The 21,944-nt window shown below is 33.4% G+C and overlaps 1 pseudogene; it reads left to right on the top strand.

The window, feature by feature from the left end:
* The first annotated feature begins 8,700 nt into the window (after positions 1 to 8,700).
* On the top strand, positions 8,701 to 21,443 carry LOC107022352 (annotated as a pseudogene).
* The last annotated feature ends 501 nt before the right edge of the window (positions 21,444 to 21,944 follow it).

Genomic DNA, 21,944 nt, shown 5'->3' with positions numbered 1-21,944 from the left:
GCCAGTAAGGACCTCACAACAAATACCTGAGTGGTTTCTACCACACTTAGCACATTCAAGAGGCCTACTATCCCTTTGTGACATATTGTCTTAAGAATAGGGTAGCTTAGCTCTGAACTTCTGATTATTATACTCACTTTTGTTCTTAGTTAAAAGTGCACTCGTAGATGATGTAGCAAGTCCCTTTTGCTTCTGTTGGAGGGAGGACCAGTTGGAATTACTCTTTTGTTGCATGAACTCGTTCCCTAGTGTCTAAGTCCTCTTATTCTCAAACTCTTCTCTATCCTTCAGTTTATCCTTCCTGACTTGTTGTACATGGATTATAAACCTTGCTAGGTGCATATCCCCTATAAACATAGCTACATTTACTTACTTTCTTAATTGACAAGAGAACCTAGAAACAAATAATCTCATCCTACTCCTCATGTTGGCAACAATATTTGGAGCATAGCGGGAAAATTGTGCGAACTTCAGACTGTACTCATTAACACTTATGTACTCTAAAATAAGTGTGAGAAACTCTCTTATCTTTTCCTCTCGCAACTCAGGCAAAACAAATGTGTCATGAGAGAACTCTCAAACACAACTCAATTCATAATTGGTGCATCCTCAGCTTTATTCTTTTTCCATTGGTCGAACCAGACTCTAGTAATACCTTTTAGTTGGTATGCAGCTAGGTCCACCCTCTCCACATTAACAACATGAAATATGTCAAAAAAATTTTGAAGTACTTCAACAAATTTCTCTAGGTCTTTCGTTACACTTGAACCTGTGAATCTTGGTAGAGGCATCTCTATGAATTCATGGATCCTTGAAGTATCAAGAAAGTCATGTCAATTACCTTTCTATGATATTTGATGAGTCGCAACTTAACTTAATATCCGGATAGTCTCACGAATTCAGCATGGGTAATTTCTTCTTGAGGTTTAACATCAGATGCATTTGACAACTCTTGTTCATAAACAATCCTCCGAACTAGACAACCTCTGACTTCTCTTCGTGAAGGCATGATTCTCTAAAAACATGCATAGGCACGAATTAGAAGGAAACACTTTTAGAGATCAAACTCTAACGCGCGAAAGGAATATGAACGAAATTGAGAAATTCCAAAATGTTGCAGCCTCCTAATTATCGATGTGGTGCGCATTGCACAAATAACTAGGACTCTACATACACGGCTTCATAGACTCCATAGGAATTTTGAACTTTCTGCTCTAATACCATGGTTGTCATGCCCCAAGCATACGCCTTAGACGTGGCCGGCACCCATGACCCTTGATATCCTTGAGTGAATCGTTGTCCTGGACCACTTAACTTAGTAGAAGACTTAAACAAGATATAACTCAAGGAAATAGCTTTAAAATAATACTTAGCCAAAATGGCATATTCAAGTCTTATCGTTTACAAGTGAAATGAAAAGACCAAAGAAACTAATATTACTTTTCTATGAAGCCTCTAAAGTATAGATAAATATTGGGACAGGAACCCCAATCATCCTAACAACAGAAGCTAAAAACAAATAACTCAATGATAAATATGTGCTCTGGAATCAAAGGAAGCTCACCAACTAACTCTAAGTTGCTCACTAGATCAACTCTATGCCGATCGCTTATCCTAATTACTTGCGTCTGCATTATGATACGATCCAAGCCAACTAGCATCATTACATTGAATGTATGAGTATGAGAGTTGAAATGCTAAAATAACTTAAGCTTGAACAGAGTAAGAACAAACACTTACCTTGCCTCTTCTCAACTCATGAAAAACATGTCTGAATATAACTAACTCATTTCAATATAAAGCAATTTAAAAACCAGTGCAATGTAAAGAAAAAGTTCTTGAAAACACATTGTAAACTTTGTGTGTATGCAAAAATAAAAAAAAATTATGATATTTTTGTATAAGAACAAAGTAAACTAACATCAATTCTTAATCATAATAAAAGACATATCATGCTTCCTCTCAAAGTCTACTCGTGCAATACATGAATGAAGTCTCATCCCCTATTCATATAGAGCAGAACCTGTTGAGAAACCATGCAACTACTGTTGTGGGAGTTTCTCTAACCGACAAGCATCACTTAATAGTTAAAGTGATGGTACAATGTTACTCGGCCCACGCTGCCCGGCAACCCTAACCTTGCCAGAGTATAGGACCTGAACAAACTACTGGATCCACTAGTCTATCATGAAAATGATCCATCTAGAAAGTATGACCTTTTTATACCTATGATGGTTACATGGTTATAATTGATACTTGAATTAATATGAAACACGCATCCCCGACATCGGTGCTCAATACTACTCCCAAAAATATACTTAACTTCTATGTTTTAAAAATAATTTCTCCTATGATTTGAGATTAGTTCTCCAAAACATAGCGCAAAGGTTATCTTGGATATCTCAGTTTCTGTGTTTGCTTAATTTTATTATGTTATAACTCTTTTATGAAAACTACCCTGAAGACTCTTTGGAAAACTCAGTTTCCATTCTTGTTAATATGTGAAAAACATTTCCTTCAAACTTCTTTGGGAATACATAGTCCCCATATATTTCTTTGAAGGAAGAACTTCAACTCTTTACTCTTTACTTAGCTTGAAATTTGTGTCATAAAAGAACATATAGGGAATTCTTAGTTCCATTATAAATTTTTGAGAAATGAACTCAACTCTTTATTTGTTATATAACTTGAAACTTGAGTCTTAAAACAAAGTTAAAACGTTGATAAAGACCCTTGATAACTCTTAAGAACAATTCTTTTTACTTGCTACGTAACTTCTAGACTAGATTCTTAACTTCTTTAACTTTGATCTTAACTTTCCTTGAATTGGATTATGGATTCAAGGTTCATGATGCTTAGATGTACCTTAGAGTGTTGGAATCAACTAAGAAATGTCGGTATAACACTTAGGAACTAGTACGAAAAGGTAGTGGATGAATGGGGACAAATAGCATCCTTGGCGCTCTCAGAGGCCTGGGGCGCCAGGCGCCAAACTTCTGAGGCCAAGTTGGGGCGCCTTCTCAAGGCCCTACTGACAGAGATTCTTCTGTGGGGTTTATGGGAGGCGTGGCACCCCAAGGTCCTACAGACAGGCGTTCTCGACTCTTCTAATCCATTTTTTTATCTATAAACCCTCTAAACATCCATTGTTCTTTACCAAACACTTAGGATCATTAATACCCTCAATACCCAATAGATTTAACTGTAAAAACAACACAGAAACACGAATCTTAACAACACTAGGAATCCAACAACTCAACCAATAAGAATTCAACAATATTCTTCAAGAAATTCACTTTTTATCATTCAACAACCTGAAAATCAACAAGTTGAAACAAGTTTGGTGTGTGGGTGAACTGATCCAATATTCTAAAATATCTCACATGCCTTATAGGGATCACCCCCGACGAATTCCACAAGCCAAACTTCAACGATCTTTGACGTTCTTGCTCCTAGTTCTCCTTTCTCCTCTTTTCTCCTCTTCTTTCCTCTTCTCTCAAAAACCTAACTCTTTTGGTAAAAGTATAAAATTAATCATACTAATTTAAACCCTAAGAATATATCCAAAGAAATGAAATAAAATAAAGGGTAAGGAAAATACCAGAATACCCTCTAAAAATCCAGATCAAACTTTTCTTATTCCAACAACCCAACTTTCAAAGGACATAACTCACTCATACGAACTGGGAATTGCGCAAATTTTGCAGCGTTGGAAAGATGATTCCAATAGATTTCCAACGATATCAGGAACTACCTCTAACTCATCATAAGCTAGAAGTTATGAAAGTTTGAAAATGACCATAACTCAGTTTCTTATCAAGATTTTTCCCTTTCTTTCTAAAAATAAATTTTCTTGATTTTAACCTCTTTTCTAGTCGTTTCTAGATGTGAGATGTAACAATACGAATGTCAAACTATAAACATCTTGTAAAAACAACAACCAAAGAATGATGAAATTTTAGCTGTTCATGATTCTATTACTAAGTAAAGAAACCATGAATATAATATCTTCACTAATTAAAGGATGAAGCTATGAAGTATTAAATAATGCGAAAATATTGTGCTTATACCTTTCTCTATATTTTNTATATATATATATATATATATATATAATTTTTCTGCGCTTCGCGCATTCATAAAAAATAAGTGCATTGAACTTGCAAATATGTTCTTATTAATAATCATACATTAAAAATAAAGGAAAAATAGGTATTTAAAAATTATTAACAATGTGCAAACTTTAAATTGATTATTTGTCAATTATCACATAACCCAAGAACCTCTAATGAATGAACTATTCAAGAAGTAAGAAATCATTGGTTCCTTAATCAACATTAAAAGGAAAATAATGAAGACAATAAGAAAATATATACAAAGGAATTTTGCAATAAAAAGAATCATTTAAGTTGCAGAAATTATATAATTGTGATATACGTCTTAGGAGAAAATTCACAAATTATTAACATATTTAAAAAAGAAATTACGCTTGAACATGAAAGAAATTATATCTTTTGAACTTCCATAATGAATTTCTCAATTGATAAGTGAGAAATTTCGTATTTCTGTAAAAATACATAATATGTAAGCTTATATATAGAACTTTTAAATTATAGAATTAATATATAATATCAAAACTTGAATGCTTAGAAATGAGTAAAAAAATTATTTTTTGCACGATGAATATATGCACTATATGGATATATGTTCAATATAACCGGAGATAATAACTTTGTAGAAATATAAACAACGTAGTATAAAAGATGTACTCAAAATCAATAATTAATATCATATGCATGAATTAATGTGTGTGTGTATGTATGTTTTTTTTGGGAGTGATATTTAACACCTATATGGGGTTGAATTCAGATAACTCACACTTCTCATAAACCATGTAGCCAAAATGGGTGAAGGATCATACTTTGTAGAAAAGTTCTTATTGCATTTCAGCATAGTTTAGTGGATACACTTAGTTGAGGAGTTATATACCCATATAAGGCATAGTATATGTAACACATTGTTAATCAAAGAAATTGGAAGAAGTTAAATATTGAAAATAGTAATTTTTTGGAAGAATAGAAATATGAAAAATCTGTTAGGTATGTTAAGTTTAGCTTTTGGTTGAATTTAAACGACCATAACTCCTAGATCAGGATTTGTTAGGTGTGCTTATAGATATTGTAGGAAAGATCTTTGAACAATATTTCCAACACCGTTGAGTTTGTACGTTTCAAAGCTAGTATGAGTGAGATATGTCCATTTAAAATTGGATTATTTAATTAACGAAAGTCTAAACAAGATTTTGGAAGGGTATTTTAGCCTTATACTTTCCTGATTATATAATTCATTTTTACGAGTTTAATTGGGTTCTAATGAAAAATAAGATCAGTTTGAAAAGTTGAAGTTCACGCAACGGATTTGAGAAAAGAGAAAAGAGGAGAAAGGAGAAGAAAAATAAAGATTCGTCAAAAACGTTCAAGTTTGGTTGTGGATTTTGCCAAGAATTCAATCCTACGAGGTATGTGAGATTACATAGCATTGGGATAGTTCACCCACACGCCAATCATGAATCAATTAAGTGAATTATATTTGATTTGAAAGTAAATCATATGAGTTATTGATGAAATTCGTTTGAATTCTTGTGGGTTTGTGTTATTGAAGTTTCTTGAGATTTATTTATGTATTTGGGTGTGAATTCGAGTTGAATCATGTGTATATTGAGGGTATAATCAATTCTGAGTGTTAGGTAAAGAAATAAGTTGAAATAGGGGGTTTATACCTGCAAAACAGAGGAGAAAAGTCTGAGTGCACCTGGGCAGGGGCCTGGGGCACTGCCCCTCTAAGAGCTCCAAGAATAGAATTCTAATGTTTGGGCCCTGGGCGCCATGCCAGCCAGATTACCCCACTCCAACTTTTGAAGTTTGTACTTTGGCGTCCCGCGTCTCTTAGAGCACCACGGACGGTGATTCTTCCCATTTTACCGTTTCTTTCCGTACTAGTTCTTTAGCAATGTATCAATGTTTCTAGTTGATTCCAACACTTTAAGGTATGTATGAAAATCATGAAATCATGCATAAACATGAGATCATGAACCTTGAATTGATAATTCAATTCAAGGAAAGTCAATAGTCAAGTCAAAAGTTAAGAGTCAAGTCAAGAAATTAAGAACCTAGTCAATCATAGAATTTTCTTTCAAAAGTCTTTTACAAATGTCTCAAATTTATTTTAAGACTTATATCAATTTAAGGAAAGTTAATAGTCAAGTCAAAAGTTAAGAGTCAAGTCAAGAAATTAAGAACCTAGTCAATCATAGATTTTTCTTTCAAAAGTCTTTTACAAATGTCTCAAATTTGTTTTAAGACTTAAGCCTTGAATTATCTAAGGATAAGATTAAAAATTCACTTCTTGAAAGATTATAAGGGAAATAATTATTCTCAAGAGTTTAAAATGTATTCACATTTGAACAAGAAAGGGAGATAGTGGTTTCCACGAGAGCTTTTAAGCTATGTTTTGAGTAATTATCTAAACTAAAAGAAAAACGTTCGTTTTAAAAACATATGAGCTAAGTACGTTTATGGAGTAGTATTGAGCACCAATATGGGACGCGAGTTCTAAGAACTCAAGTCTCCATAAAACATGTAGTCATCATAGGTAGTAAAAGGTCATACTTTTTAGATGACTCCTAAGTGCTTTAAAGCGTATAGTAGTGGATCCAATTAGTTAAGGCTTCCTATATGACGGCAAAGTATAGGATAGATTTGGCAGCGTGGGTAAAATGTTGTATCACAAGTTAGACTCATAGCGGTGGTTGTCTGTTAAAGAAACACTGAGAATGTTACATTACTTTATTATATGAGTAAGTTGAGTTGTTATTGCATTTCTTTAACAAACTGAGTTGCTTTCTACTACTTTAAAATCTTTATATATATTGCATGTGTATTGTTGCTTTAGATTGAGTTAAGTTAATCATGAGTTGAGTAATCCCGTTGCATAAATAGATTCAATATACTAATGTCATTTGGCCTGCATATATTAATGATACAGATACAGGTAACTAAGATAAGCATACAATGCCTCGTTAATCTAGTTGAGAATTTAGAGTGAGTTGGTGAGCCTCCTTGCTATCCGGAGGACTCCTTTTTATTATTTGCTTTTACTAATTTATATGTTAGGATGATCATGAGTCTTGTCGAGACATCCCTCTTTGTGTAGAGGATTCATAGACAGTTAGTTGAATGTTTGACCTACAAATATTCTAAGTTATTTTATTAAAAAGTTGAGTAGAGAGGAATTTGATCATTGTAGTAATGCTCAGAGTCTTTCACTAAGTAAGTAAGATAGGCCATGGGTTCATTCGGGGCCAACAGTGGTTCTCGAGTTCCAATCCCACCAAGGGTATATGCTTGAGGAGTGAGAGGATAGTTCTAGCTGTGTGAAATAACTTATTCTCATTGTTATAAAAAGTCAATGGGGAAAGAATTAGGCTCAGAAAAACTTTTTTGTAGTAACTTGGGATTTCCTAGCCTAGTTTAGATTTAGATTAAATAGGAGTCAAGTGAGTCTAGGAAAATTTGGTGATGAATTAGAGATCCAATAATGAATTTGATTTCATTGATATATAGCTAAGATGTTTGGGATTCCGTACGACTTCACGAAATTGAATTCTGACAAGTAGAACTCCCAAAACTGGTCTTAGCATGAACGTGCAGTCTTTGAACTCCATGGGTTGACGGGTGTAGTGTAATGGGGCTTTGATACTCAAAATTTGACACTCTGCCTCTTTGCAAGCCGCCTGGACGGAATTTATTCCATAAGGCGGGGGCCGCTGTAGTAACGGGACAGACGCGACTGAAGTTGGAAATAAAACCCAAAATGTTAAGTTCTGTAGGTTTCGTTCTTGAGAGCAAAGAGATGTCCTCGGGAGATTCGTTGATGGTTTTCCACCTCTTCTAGATATTCAAGTAAGGATTTTTCTGCCCTAATTTGTCTTTCAATTTATATTCTTGGTTAATTATTATTTGGGGGGAGGGGTTTGGACTGAATTGGATGGTGGGAACAATCTCTAGTTGCACCCTAGGATCATGGGATTGGTCTTGGGTTATTGGGTTTGTTATAATCTAAATAATTTTACCTTTGATTTTTTATCCTTGTGTATATTAATTTTTTGTACACCTAGAACATACGGAAAAAATCCCTAAAGGGAAGCTTCAAGTGTCTTAGAAGGATTCACGCTTTGTTTCGAAGTAGGTGATTTTTTTATATCATGTTTGAGTGATGTATGTTAGTATTTGCTTCTTTGAAATGCATGTATGTATGTGAATGTTAGACTATTGATCACATCTAATGCAAATGAGTATGAATGAATGATTGTAAGCCATGAAGCAACACTTGATTTTATGAATATGAGTATGTGCATTGTGGTTGTGATTGTGAAATGTTAAATGGATCAGATGTCAAATTTCGGCACAGTAGCTGGATCGAATGTCACTTACCGACATACATATTAGAATGGGTGTCACATTCTGACACACTAACTTGGATCATATGTCAAATTTCGGCACAGTAGCTGGATCGAATGTCACTTACCGACATACATATTAGAATGGGTGTCACATTCTGACACACTACCTTGGATCATATGTCACCATCTGACCACGAACTATTTGGGTATGGATCTGTGAGAGGGTCATTGACTTGTCATATATGTGTATTATTGTGAATGTGGAATGGTACATTGCTCCTGAAGTGATAACTGAATGTATATGTTTACATCGGCTAATTTGAACTTCTGGAATATGACTGTAGTGTGAGCTCTGAATGAAATTAAGGCTTCTCTGGGATGGAGAGTGGTGTATGCATGGGTTGGAGATGGTAATCTACCTCCATGGTCTGGTGTTACATGTTCAAGGCAGGGTAGGGTGATTATAGAGTAATTACTGAATTGTAAGTTTTGCTTCGCCAGTTTTAAGAGGCTTTTCTCTAACTAAGGTTCAAACCTGTATGAAGTTACTCACAGAATTAAAATATCTTTAATTGTCACTTTTTTTACAATGTTCTTTTCTATTTTGCCACTTGCAGGGAAGTTTATGTTGTTGCGATTGTTGGCCCATTTCCTACTGTTGTCACCAATTTATTAGATCTGACTAGACTGTAAGATTCTTCTTCTCTGTCTTTGTACTGGAATCTAATTTTTACAAAACTTCAGATACTTCTTAAAGATTTTTTAACCTCATATAAATTGAGAAGTTTCCCTAAGTTCTATTATGGATGTTTTTATACCATACAAGTTTAATTGTTTATTAACCAACATAAAGAATTGTTCTGCTCGGGTGTTTACTGTTATCCCCAAAAAACATGGGCCTTATCTATATGTGCTCAGTCATTATTTTCAAATTTCATACTACTATTTAAGACAATAGTTAGTGGACAATTATGCCTGGACTGTGTGAATCTTTTGATTTTCATTCTGAACTTCCTAATCCATAATATTTTTTTTATATGACAGGGATCTGCATAATAACAAGATAACTGGCCCTCTTCCTTCTCAAATTGGGCTTTTGAAGCGTCTTAAAATATTGTATAATCCTTTACTTCTATACCCCTATTGAAGTATTTATATTCAGTAGCTATTGTGAAGTGATATTTATGTTTAGGGCTTATGCACTGTCTCCGAATAGCCTGTTTCTCCAGTTTAAGGATTATCATATATCTATCCATTAAAACCAAGCTAGATGGGTGGGTGTTAATATGATTCAACTGTGTTGTACAAAGTGATTAAGTACATTGCTTTTCATCAAGATGAAAGGCATCACTAACAAGGGAAAGTCTACCTGATTAATTATTAATCCCAAAGAAGGGAGTGAGAGGGAGTCTACCTGATATAATGTGCACCGCAGAAGAAAGATAAATTTTCAACTGAGAGAATATGCTTGTAGGCTTATATTCTATAAAATAATAACAGAGTAGGTTTATTGTCAACGAAATGTCCCTTAACTAAGAAGGACTTTTATACATTTTTTGGGGATTGTATTAGATGTATATCTCAACATCTACTTTATGTTGGCCTTATCATACCTTTAAGTTTTCCTTTGTCCATAGGAACCTTAACTTTGTCCCAGAATATTAACTTTAAAAATTACTTTTGTTTCTATTTTACCCAACATACTAATATGAAATTATATCCTCTAGTTTCCTAGTGTATTGTAATGTTGCACTATTGATTAGTTCCTTCTCCTGATTCTTTAAACATAAGGTGGAATAAGCTGCAAGATGTCATTGCACCTTAAATAGGCGAACTAAAGCAGTTAACACATCTGCGAGTGCTTTTTCAGCTTCTCTAGATCTACTCTTTATCCATAGATCTATTTTGTTGATAAGTGATAGGTATATTTTTCAGCTACCTAAGATTTAATAATTTCAAAGGTGAAATACCGAAGGATCTTGCTAAACTTCCTCAATTTAATTCGGTATCTCCATCTAAATGAAAATCATTTTATTGGACGGATATTAGCGGCATTTGTACTATAGCTGCTAAAAGATACCTTTTTGGGGTCATTTGATTTGAATACTAGTTATTTTGGGATTAGTTATGTTAAGTTATGCTGGATTACTTTTTATTGCTTGTTTGGTTTGTCATATTCAAAATAATTTTCATTGTATAATTTTTGAGGATAAGTTGTTTGTTTACAAAAAAATCTTCACCCTATTTTAATTATTTCTTTAAAATTTTCCTTGCAAGCATTGGTTATTCATTCTTAAAAATAAAAATTCTATCTTATTAATATTTTTGTGTGTGCATTTTCATGAATGTGCAACATTAAACTTTCATCTTATTTTACTTAAAAATTAAACTTTCATTTTATTTAGCTTAAAAATAAAATGTTCATCTTATTTAGCTTAAACATAAGATTTTCATCTTATTTATGCTTAAAAATAGAACTTTCATCTTATTTAGTTTAAAACTAAAACTTTCATCTTACTTAGCTTAAAAAATAAATTTTTTATTTTATGTTCATTAAAAGAAAAGAAACTTTATTAATTTATTAGTGAAAAGAGTTTTTCTTTAAAAAAAAAAACCCTACTCCTACATAGTCTAGGGTTATTTGTATATCACCTCAAACGCTTAAATATGGCTCAAGCAAAGAAATTCATGGTACCCATCTCCATTCATAGCTAAGACTAAGGTTTGTATATCATACAAACTCATGATTTTATACTGAAACAAACCTTTGATCACATAGTCACGATTATTGGGGTCAATTTCGAGTCAATTTCTGTTAACTAATTGCAACAATATTGACTTTCGGAACCATGTGAAGTTTCAAGGTTTCACAATTTAGTTCTTGATTTATATTTTCTTGTAGGTTTTACTGGATTCATCACATCCTACAAATATTTATATCCCCAGATATTTAAACAATTGTGGCGATTTGTGATTTTATTAAATCACTTTGGGCTCAGCAGAAGTTACTAACGTGTCTTTCTTAGAGGATATTAGCGTCGCCTCTTTTATAGTTACTGGATACTGGCGTCGCCTCTCTCAGAGTTACTAGATACTGACGTTGTCTCTGTTAACAATAGAGTTTTTGAACGAGGTATCATAATTCCTCTTTCCAATTAGGGTTTTAATTTCAATAATTGTTAGTGCGTAGGTTTTTAATTTAAATTTTTATTGAGTTACTGTACTTGTACTGTGAACAGTATTGTTTTTTTTCTAGTTTAAGCATGATCATAACAAATTATGCTTAATAATTTCATAATCGATTATTTTCTAATTATGTTCAAATCGTGGGGTGATACTTTCAGTTTGAGCTTCTATCCTAAAGAGGAAGAAGATAAAAATATAAAGAGTTTCCGCTTAACTGATAAAAGTTAGCAGAAAAGGGATAAATACAGATAGTAGTAAATTCCTCTTACAAACAAAGGGTAAGGTTGAGAATCAATTGATGTTCATCAATATCATGGGGGAGTCGAGCATCAGCACTAGTAGTAAAATATTCATGATTAGGTGCAGGAGGATAGAAATTATTAGTACAGGATTCGGAGGAAAAAAAATAGTTCAAGTTATTGATTAGAATGTCCCTGCTTAGAGAATTGATTAGAACTTCAATTGAGGTAGATGATGAGCACACAACAGGTTGTTACTTTGTCCTTTCTCTAGTGAGAATCAAATCATATTGGAGAACGCATTGCAATCTTGATAAAGCGAAGGGGAAAAACCAAGCAACTTCACTTTTGTCATCTCGTGTTCACCATCTTTTTGCTTCTTTTATGTTTAGGAATTTTATGTGATGGTTTTGATATTTTGAAATTTGCTCTTTTTATAGAGAAAAAATAGCAATTAAATAAGTCTGCATTGTCGAGTTTGTGGTTTAAAGAGTTACTTCAAATATGTGGCTTTGTTTCATAAGAAATCATCATCAATGCTGCCTAGAAATGATATATAATCATGTTTATGAAGCCTTACAAGACCTCATTGATGCCTTAAATTTCAACCAAGACTATTTATGAGCAGTAATATTAATACAAGCGTATTGGTTAAATTTTTGGAGGCTCTACCATAAGCAGCCTTTGCATATTTGCTAGTTGATAAAGTTGTAAGACTAGATCTTTTTATTGGAGAAGTAATAGGTATGGAAAGAATAACTCCTTTAAAGGAGATAGTCATAATGATGTGGTTATGAATGTAATGGTTCTTAATGAGTTCCCCTCCTATACAAAGAAAATTGACTACTACAGTTGATGGATGCACTGGAAGAGTTTTACTATATAGAAGGATAGTTCCACTACATTTTGCTGCCATGGTCTGTACCATCTTTTCCTCTCCCTTCTTATATTTTACATAGAAATTCTTCTACATCATAAATATTATGGCATTTATTAGTAATTACCAAAGGATAAAAGAGAGAAATAATTCTTTGCTATAAAGGTTATGGCCATGATAAAAATAAATATTTTTCTCTTGCAACATAAATTTGTCGATGACTGTCAAGAAATAAGTCTTGCAAGTAGTAATTTTAACTATGACAATAATAATAATTTCCACCCTTGAAGGAGGTCACCATAAGAATGGTATTATAAATTTTGTGAGAGTACACAAAATTAATTGAGCATTTTAAAAGGGCTAATTTATCACTATCCGGATAATAAAATTGTCCACAATATTAGGATTCTAGTAAGTCTCAAAAGAAACTTTTTACGGTTTGAAGAAATTGAAAAGAAAAAAGTTATAATTTTTACATTATAAATTATTAGAAAATCTAAAATATTCAGATTTGTACAACTGAAAAGGATTATAAATATTTGTTATATACAAATATAGGCATGATGATGGAATCACATACATATTAAAGTAAAAGTTTACTAGATTACATATCGGTTGGCATAACCGCTTGATCATTTCTAATCAAATATGATATAAAAAAATGAGAATTCACGTGACATATATTAAGGAATACAGATTCTTCAAAAATTATCTTATAATGCTTCTTCTTATGGTAAAATGATCATTGTACCTGCTATGGTTGGGATTGTATCCCCTTACTTATTTGGAACATATAAAAAGGTGAACATATACGTGTTCATCTTCAATGTGGATCACTTACTATTTTGATTTAATATATATATATATTTATTGTGTGGTAACATGTGCATTTGATATCAACTTCAAGTTGGTTTTTGTATGGTTCTTTGCTTGAATTTTTAAATAAAAAGCACAATTCCAAGGCATAAAATAATGTTGAGAATGTTGGTTGGTTTAGCTAAAATTTTATGCCTCAAATTATAACTAGACCGTTGAATATTAGAACAAATCTAACAAATAAGATTTAGTAAAAGATTAGTCTATTTAGCATGTATGCATCAAGACAAGAAGATTCTCCCATAACCATTGGTTCAAGGTTAGTAAGCAATAATTTCCCTCCAAAAATTTGATATTTGTACATCTGATTTTATTATTCTACCATACATAAAGATGAATCCCCAAATGAGGTTGCGGGAAAATGTTAGTTTTTCTAACATTAGGAGAAAATATGACCAACAGTTAAAAGTTATGTGTAGGTGAATTATCTGGATCTTCTTTAAAAAAATGTGAATTTAAAGTTCAAGAAATAATTTATTTGCAAAATATTGCAAATAATGTGTTAGATGTATTTATTGACCCAATATTGTAATTAAGTTATAAACTTTCAAAATATATTTATGTGGATGTCTCTAACATAAAGGTGTAATTAAATCATAATGTATAGCAACTCCCAAACCTCCAAAACATTTCCCTTGAAATTCCTTGATAACTAACATTGTTATTGTCTCCATAACTCATGATATCATGTTTATAAGTAACTTTTTGCATGTCTCAATGTAATACTATAAATAGAGGCCTTAGAGCTAATATTTCTATTGATTTCATATTCAATGTTTCTTGTCTTATTTGCTTTGATTTTTTAAACAAAATTTGAAATTTTTGACCTTGTGAGAGTTTTTAACCATTTATTTGACGAGTAGGGGCTAACAGAGTAAAATAAGAATTTTCTTTAATATACTTTGATGAGTACGAGCATAGAGGGTTTATTTCTATTTAATTTAATTTAATTTATTAAGTAGATACCAAGTAAATTTCAAATTTTAATTCTAGTGGTATCTTCTTGATCATTTCATATAGAAAGGAAGTTACATAAGGATTGTTTCAAAAATGAAATTATTCTTAAATATGGATTAAATACAAAATTTAATATAATACATCAGTAATTAAATTTTAAAATTTGTGAAATCTTCATATTAAAAATATAGAAAATGCACAAGTACCCCCCCCCCCCCTCCTAGACGATGACCGAAATCCCAGAGACACACCTTAACTGTCCTAAGGTCCTATTACCTCCAAGAACTCTTTTTTTTTTTTGTATTTTTGTGCACCTTTTTGGCCTATGTGGCATCTAAATATCTCTCATGCGCCTTAATTGTGTGGAGTCACAGAGTGTGCCACATATGAAAAAATGTGAATAAAATTATAAAAAAATAAGTTCAGGAGGGTAATAGGACCTTAGTTTAGTTAAGGCGTGTCTCTGGGATTTTAGTCATAGCCTAGGGGGGTACTTGCAAATTTTTCCTAAAATTATCACTAATATCCATTTAAATTAATTAAAAATTGAAGGTTCTTAATAAAAAATTATGGGGATTAGTATCATAATATATTGATATTTTAGGAGTTAAAACAAATATAGTATGAAACAACGTAAAGTCAAAATGATAAAAAAATATTTTTTACTATTATAAATATTTATTTTACTATGAATTCAAGAAGTTTGACCAAAATATGAATGTTCAAATTAAAAGTCAAACCACTTCTATAAAGGATATCTAAGAGGAGATCCAAAATATTCTATGAATATTTATGAAAAATTATATATCATATATGAGTTCATTCGTACAAGTAATATGATAATTGATCACAGTAAATATACTCGTGGTCTCAATATTCTACATCACATTTTGATACATTCATAAAGTAGAAGTTATTCCATGAAAAGAAAGGTTAATTCACTAACATAAAAAGAATGCTAGAAGGTCACACTAAAAATATTTGAAGATTGTTAAGCTTCTACAACCGAGAAAGACTGTGAAGAAGAAATTCTTTAGAAAAGAAGAATTTGTTAGTTTGCTTCGAGATGAAGGAACTTGGACAACTCAACTATTTTCTTGTCTTGGAGGTTGATTGTAATGAAGAAGTAAATTGTTTGCATCAGAAAATATAATCTAAAGTTTTGTTGGTGATGTTTGGAATGTTGAACTGCAAACCAATATCAACACCATTGTAGCCAAATGCTAAGATGTGCACATGAAGGAAAATACATAGTAGTTATGACGATGCATCAACAATTGGTAAGTAGTCTGATTTATTTAACTCAGACTCGACCTAACATTTCTTTTGCAGATGGTATGATGAGTAAATACATACAAAATTAAAAGAAACAATATATGGAGGTTGTTCTGTGAATACTAAGATATTTGAAAAGTACAATTGATTATAGTATGTTGTACAAGTTGGTCAGATATTGTGACTCTTACTATGCAGGGGATTATGATACCTGACGCTCAACAAATGGCTATGTGATTAAGCTCGGAGCTGGAGCGATTTCTTGGTGCATCAAAAGGCAACAAACTATGTCACTATCAACAATAGAAGCGGAGCATAGGTCAAACAAGTTGCAGCTCAAGAAAGTATGTGGATTGTGTATTTGTTGGCTACTCAGTTACCTTGTAATGTGATAATTAGTCAGCGATTTTCTTGGCTGAAAATCATATTTTCCATGCTAGGACGAAGCACTTGGAAATGCATTACTACTTCACCAAGGAAAAAGTGTTGCAAGGAGAGATTGTCTTTGAGCATAATAAAACCGAGCAACAAACTACATGAGTGTTCACGAAAGGCTTATGTGTCAATAAGTTTGAAAGTTTATGTCAACATCACGGCATGTTTAAGATCGTAGATGATCTCGAGAGGGGGAGTTATTTGGTGTACAACATCAGCCACTATTATTCAGTTTGACTATGTGTGCAGTATGGCTATACTTTTGCTTTCACTTGGTATTTTTTTTTAACTCATGATAGTTTTCCCTATTTTTAAGTATTGAAGAATTCTTTTTCTAATGATTATGTGAGTTGGATTAGTGGAATAACGTTAGTGTTTTAGTGGGAATATGATTTCATAACATGTAAACCTATATGAGGCTACAAAGCCTATTGAATAATATTTTCAGTAACAATCTCTACAAGACTTTGTATCCTTTTTTCAACTATTGGCTTCTCGATCAAGATATGTTTTTCACATCATTGTTGAATAGATTATGGGAAATAGAAAGAATACATCAATACAATCGACTGAGAATTGTGTAGTAGGTGCTTATCTACTGAGGCAGAATTTTCAGTGTCTCAATGAGGAAACCCAGTACATATCTACGTGGGATACACATCGTGTCAATTATCTGAAGTTATGAAGAAAAAGATGCTTCTAATATATTTAAGGGGGTTGGATAATCCTCTTACTAAGGAATCCTCTAAGGTGATTGTCCTTTGAAGAGAGCTTGCAGAACACAAATGTGGAATTGAGACTGCAAAAGGAAGTGTAGATATTCCTTCGGATGTATGGCTTTCTACTGTAACAGAGTTATAAACATTTGAATATGCAGATATAAATTTTGGCAATTTTGATAAGGACAAGCACGAGACCTTTTTTAAGGTTGGGTAAGTATAGGTTGCCTATGACACCATGGATGCCATACCTAGACTCTATGTAGTCATCCGGAAGATTTTGTATCTTGCATTTTAATTGTGCATAACACAGATTCAGAGAAACTGAGTGAAGATGAAACAAAATGTGTATGTGAGGGATTTTTAGACCTTGTGCTAGGTTCAGACTTGGAAACTCATAAGACATTGAAGATCTTTCTACGTTGTCATGTCTGACATGTTCAATGAATGGAAACAACTACGATGAAATAAAGATAGTTCCATTTGAAGAAGAAACGTGGCCCCCTCTAAAGATTGGGATACGAACAGGTGTTCTCATCTTGGGAGCAACAAAAATTTCAACTATGACTTTATTGATGTCTTTCCAAGCTACATTGATTCTATTTGCATGCATGTTTTATGAGTCCTCATATTGGACTTATTTGGGATTTATTTTAATGTAATTAAAAAGTGTCCTCAAATGCTCATTCTATCTCAATATTTAATGGAAGTTCTTATGTTTTAGGTATTTGAAGTCTAAGTGTAACCATTGACACTTGGGTGCAAAACGGGAAAAAAAAAGATGAAAAGAGCTAAAGCTGAAGCCTGATTATCACCAAATACACTTGGCATCCCGAAGAGCTACATTTCGCCCTTGTTCCAATATGTGAAGCCTTGAATGAAGTGGATTAAGAAGGAGATTAAAAGGAGAAATCAGCGCTTCGCTGAATAGTTCAGCGAAGTAGAGTTATTCCTCCAAATTTTACAAAACACATAGCCGATGAAGGCAAAACACAAACGGCGAGAACTAGAAGAAGGGTGAATCGACGAATCACATGGAAATTCACGATAAATTTGCCGAACAGATTCGTCAATACTTAATATGAAGTTTGTGAATACTAGCCGTCTTTATTATATTTTAAGATTTCGAACATTATTACTATTTTTCACTTTTATAAGTTTAATTTTTGTATTTTTCTCTCAAGTTTGGAGAGTTTTTGTGGAAGACTCGAAGAAAGGAGCTCTTCTTCCTCAAATTGGAAGTGGACCTTCTCCATTCTTTTTCCTTTGCTCATATTAAGGTTTAATTTTTTATACCAATTTGATTTTTTTGTCATTTTGTGTTGATTATTTCTTGATGTGTGGCTAAAAACCCCCATTCTTGGGTTGTGATTTAGCAAATATGCATTGATATTATATTTGGGTCTTGCTTGCTCATAGTATTAGAAGCATATTAAAGATGATTTCACCTAGTGTTTGTGGTTAAATTTAATGGGTTTTTAGTTGCAAATACAAAACCACCCATGTGTTTTTCGACTTGCTCGAGAGAAAGGTCGTGAAACCAAGACCGCTAGAGTTATGTCCTAAGGAGTTGGGCGATATGAGGTCAGCCCGAGAGGGTGAACCATAGTCTTATATCCAAGATCTCTTCATCAAAAGAGCAGGTGTGAATAAGACGTATATTTGTCTTAATTAGACGAGTGGGTTTCCGAGAGGAACCCATTAGATGTGGGGTAAGTTTCCTGAGAGAAAATTTAATGTCACTTAAGGCTAAGTTACCATCCTTTTTCAATTTTTCCTATAAAAACATGTACCCATTGATTACGTCAACATATATTGAGGTCACACCCCAAGAAATTTTCTACACACTTATTCCCATTTATTTTTACTATTTTTACCAAACTCGTGACAAACTTTTTTGATATTTGACACTTTGGTGTCATAAATTGAATTTACTTTGTTTTTATTCGATAATTTCTTAAACTATCACTAATTAGAACAAATTATAGTTAACTATTGTTTTCACTACCACTCCCTTGGAACACGACCCAAACCCTTGGTTGGGTTACTATACTCGGTTTGATTCGTAGACACTCAGGTTGTAGGCTAGTGTCGTTGATCACGATGGCAAGCATCAAATTGGAACTGCTGCCGAGGAGTGGTGTCACGTGAAAGTGTACTTCACTTAGAGTTTTTAGTTCTTTTAGTGTAGTTTTTACTAATTTGATTTTAGTTTGATTTTTCTTTGTTTATTTTACATGAATTCAAGTCCTCTATGCATGACAGAGGGAGTGTGTGGAAACCGTTGAGGGCGATCACCAAGTCGAGGGTGACTTCAAAGTAGCTGCAGTAGTATCTCAACTAAACAACTTGACCACAAATATATATAAAGTGGAAGACCAGTGCAGGAGCCAAGGGAAGTATATAACTCCCCACACAAGGAAAAAAGACATAATCATGAGAAAAGTCGTGTTGGGACACACTTCAAATCATTCTCCAAGAAATCACTGATCAAGATATAGTGTTGGATGAAATGAAAAGGAATGTTGAAGCTCTAAATCAACTGATTTGATCTCACTCTAAATTAATGCAGCATACAGATCACTCCTGATGTTCTCCATGTCTCAGCTTCAACCTAACGATATATTGAAGTTACCTAGTGACAGTAGGTCTCAACCTAATATCAGAGAGTGAGGAAGAACCTATGCCAGGCCACGACGTTAAGTAAAGTGTTGCTTGAGAGGCAACCCAAAGTCATACCATAGGATTTAGTTTTATAATAGTAGTGTGTTATTGTTGTAGGTCAGAATGAGAAAAAGGTGGAAAACTTGAGGTTATCGAGTAGAAAGTCCATTCCGTGAGACACCAAACAGGTCGGCAAGCCCAGCTAAATTTCATCGTTTGGCACAATGCAGGAGAATTGTACAGAATATAAAACTCGATGAACTTGAAAAGTATGTTGGTGCACCGCCAACCTCTTAGGCAATATCGATGTAGACCGCCAATCTCGCACTCAAAAAATTGAAGATCTTGAATAATGGGCAATATAAAAGACCGCTCAGAGCATCGCTGAGTGGTTTGGCAAGAGAAATTAACTTATCCAAATGGATGAGAACAGAATGGTTATATAAGGGCCAAAGGTCAAATTTTTTGATCTCTCACTTTTTTAGTTTCAAACTATCAAAAATCACATCAAAGGTATTATAATCTTGGATTTTTGTCGTTAATTAGTATTTTAGTTCGTAAATAGTGCTTGGGGTTGTATTTCTTTGTTGCCTAGCTTTACAAAAAGATATTTGTTTGATATCAAATGTTAGTCTCTAAGACCCCAAATTTATTTTTGACAATTTGCACTCATTTGCAAGTATAGTATTAGGATTACGTGTGTTGGGCCTCTCTAATAGAACTAAGGTGTTTTTATGATATTTTCTAGTTCAAAAATTTGCCTAAAATGCTTAAATAACCGAATGCCACAATGTTTTTGATTCAAAATGATTGAAATCACCCATGGGTGTTACTTGATTGTTGTTATATTGTTTGGGTGAAGTCTACTCTATAAAAATTTGTGCTAAATGAAAAAAATTGGTTCATGAAGGAGCGACAACATTCTTGAGGGTAATCATAGTTAAATGGCCAAATATGGCAAAAACCTGAAGAAATGTAAGTATTCGGGGGTGATGGGAAATATGGGTCATGTATAAATTTCACGTTTGCATGCTTCGATTTTGTTTTTTTGAAGATCGCAAGGAATATTTTGAGAGTTTGATTTAAAAATAGGCACATTGTGTCATTCAACGAGTTAAGTCAACCTCGCCGAATGATTCGACAGTTGCCTACTGATTCTAGACCACCCTTAACTCTCGTTCTTCGTGCTATAAGATCTATAACTTTTGGTTGGCACACTCGTCATCGCCGAAAGTAGTGAGCTACTCGTAGCGCAGACTCAACCATCGCAACTTTTCCTTGTTTGCAAACTAATCCTCTCAGTGAAATGGACATTTTGCCAAAGTAGTTTGGCGCACCACCGAGTCGAGCGGCGAACATGTCTATAGCCGATTTCTGTAATTAAAACTCTATTCTTATATCGACTAATAGTAAATTATTGCAGATATGGTACGCACAAGGAACAACACGCAACTCCCCTTCAAATCAGCACAATGCATACGCATAAATGAAGGAGGCTCAACTCCCCCCAAAAAAGGAGGAGAATAACTCTCATGAGGAAAATGTAAAAACAAAAAAAAGGATACTAAGAAAAAATTAGCTATCGACGCCCAAGTTGAGAAGTCGGAGTCTGAGGATGACCAAGCACTAATCCAAAGACCGAACAGGATCAGAAATATGCCTCAATTCTCAACTCACAGGTCGCAGCAGCAGATGCTGGCACTTCTACCAGAGATGCTCCAGTTGCAGCTACCTTTGAGTCAGTTTCAGATTTATAATCACCACCTCCACTAGCCCATTCACCTTTTATTATACCCCCAACCTCGTTTGTTGAGCATGTTAAAAGGTGATGGAGTTCGAACCATCATAAAGGAAAATCTCCTATCAATGGAGGGTTTCGACAGATACCCTAAGGTCATGTCTACCCTGAGTGTTAGGTTTTATTTTTCCTAAATTTCTTACCATAAATAGGTTTTCCTTTTAGGAAAAGGTTTTGGATTGACTAATTCTTTTTCTAGTAGGAAAAGGTTTAGGACTCTATAAATAGAGACATGTTCCTTCTAACTTAATCAACATTCACAATGTAGTCTTAAAGGTTTGAGAGTTTTAGTTAGAGGGAGAATTTGTGTGTCACAAGCTTGATACGTTATCGTTTGTGTGAACCTCCCATGTATTCCAAGTGAATTGGTTGAGGTTGTTTCTCTCTGTATTTGGTAGTCTCATATTTATAGTGGATTGCTCATCTCCTTTGTGGACGTAGGTCGATTGTTCAAACCACG

Source organism: Solanum pennellii, chromosome 1 (genome assembly GCF_001406875.1).
Source record: "Solanum pennellii chromosome 1, SPENNV200".
Taxonomy (NCBI): Eukaryota; Viridiplantae; Streptophyta; class Magnoliopsida; order Solanales; family Solanaceae; genus Solanum; species Solanum pennellii.
The sequence above is the reverse complement of the archived record's forward strand: the minus strand, read 5'-3'. Positions and strand labels throughout refer to the sequence as shown.